Here is a 2260-nt window from a genome sequence, read left to right on the forward strand (position 1 = left end):
GAGCAGAACACTTTGCCATACACACAGCAGGGGATCAGCTGACGTTACCAAACCCCACTTACACATGAGCGAGTGTTTTGTCTGTGTGGACAGCACTTCTGAGCAACAACGGGTGTTGCTGTAGCCCAGGAAATAAAATTCAGGTCATAGAAACATGAACACAACAGGAGACCTGGATCCTGTTGCCAGGCAATTATTTATTCTGGAAGAGGACTGGCACATTCAGGTGAGATCCAGGCCTTGTTCATTTTCACAAAAGTAAGCCGGTCAACATTATCGGCGGATAGTCGCGTGCGACGGTCTGTTACCACACCACCTGCAGCACTAAAGACATGTTCCGATAATACACTGGCAGCAGGGCAAGCCAGCACCCCCAATGCATACTAGCTAAGCTCTGGCCATGTATCCAGCTTAGAGACCAAAAACTTGAACGGGGAAGAGCCGTCTGGGAGTACACTAACAGGGCAAGACAAGTAGTCTGTCACCATCTGACGGAAACGTTGCCTCCTGCTGACTGGAGCCGTCTGTGATGGTGTAGCCGTTTGTGGCGGTCCCACAAAACTTTTCCACATTTGGGCCATACTGGCCTTGCTTTGTCCTGCGGCACTGCCTCTGCTACCTCTTTGTGCAGAGCTTCCTCCACTGCCTCTACCCACATGGCTGATTTGAAAAGCACTACCAGCAACACTTGCGGGGGGAATTGAGAACATGATGGCCTGCACAAGTGTTTCTTGGTACTCCCGCATTTTACGCTACCGGTTCAACTGTGGTATGAGGCTTTGTAAGTTGTCCCGGTAGCGAGGATCTAAGAGGGTGTACACCCAATAATCAGCCGTGTGGAGAATGCTGGCGATGCAGCGGCAATTTAATAAGCACTGCAGCATGAAATCAACCATGTGCTGCAGACTGCCAACTGGACCGGAAACGCTGTCCCCAGCTTGAGGCAGCATCTCAGCCTGCTCAGCATCACCCCACCCTCGCTGTACACACTGACTACTAGAGCCTTGTGTACCTCCCTCCTTTGGAGAGATGTGTTCCTCCTCCTCCACTGACTCCTCGTCATCCTCCTCACTAAGTGTCCCCTGCCTGGGCCTTTGTGTGGAAGCACGTTGCGCCGACTTGCCAGAGGCAGATGACATTTCTGACTCCTCATATTCGACCTCTTCAAAAACCTCCTCACTTAGTGCTTGTAAGGTTTTTTGAAGCAGACAGATAAGGGGGACAGTCATGCTGACTAGTGCATCATCTGCACTGGCCATCCGCGTGGAGTCATCGAAGGCACGCAAAACTTGCCAGATGTCCCTCATAGTGGCCCACTCAGTTGGTGGTGAAGTGTGTCTGGCGCACAGTGCGACTTGTTTGCGCCTGATGCAGCTGGCACTCCATTACTGCTGCCTCCTGCTCACACAACCGCTCCAACATATGTAATGTTGAATTCCACCTGGTGGGGAGGTCACATACGCCAGAATTGGCATTGCAGAGATGCAATGCGCGATCTTGCCATGCTGGAACGCCGCAAGTGAGCACACTCTAGGCGAACCTTGTGCAGCACTGCATCAAGATCCAGATAGTCCCTCAGAAAGCTCTGCACAACCAAATTGAGCACGTGTGCCAGACATGGTATGTGAGTGAGGTTGCCTAGGCCCAGAGCTGCCACTAGATTTCGGCCATTGTCATTCACTACCAAACCTGGCTGGAGATTCGCTGGCACAAACCACACATCGCTCTCCTGCTTGATGGCATTCCAGAGCTCCTGTGCTGTGTGGCTCCGATTCCCCAAAGAAATTAATTTAAGGATGGCCTGTTGTCGTTTGGCCACACCTGTGCTCATATCTGGCCTAACAGGCTCATGCAGTGCTGATTCCGAGGAACTAGAGTAGGAGGAGGACTCCATATGTACAGACTGCATTCCTGCAATCCTTGGAGTTGGCAGAATACGTACAGAGCAACTCTCCAGATCTGTACCCGGCTATACAACATTGACCCAATGGGCAGTGAGGGAAAGGTATCGTCCCTGTCCATGGCTACTGGTCCACGCATCGGTTTTCAGGTGGACCTTGCTACTGACGGCGTTTAGTAGCGCATTTTTAATTTTTCCCTCCACATGCTTTTGCAGGGCAGGGACGGCTTGCCTGCTGAAATAAAAGCGGCTGGGCACATTGTATTGTGGAACTGCCAATGACAAAGTTCCAGAAGGTGTCAGTCTCCACCAGCCTAAATTACAGCATCTCAAGGGCCAGTAGTTTGGCAATGCCGGCAT

Source organism: Dendrobates tinctorius, unplaced genomic scaffold (assembly GCF_039654945.1).
Source record: "Dendrobates tinctorius isolate UK_male_01 unplaced genomic scaffold, ASM3965494v1 ptg000131l, whole genome shotgun sequence".
Lineage (NCBI taxonomy): Eukaryota > Metazoa > Chordata > Amphibia > Anura > Dendrobatidae > Dendrobates > Dendrobates tinctorius.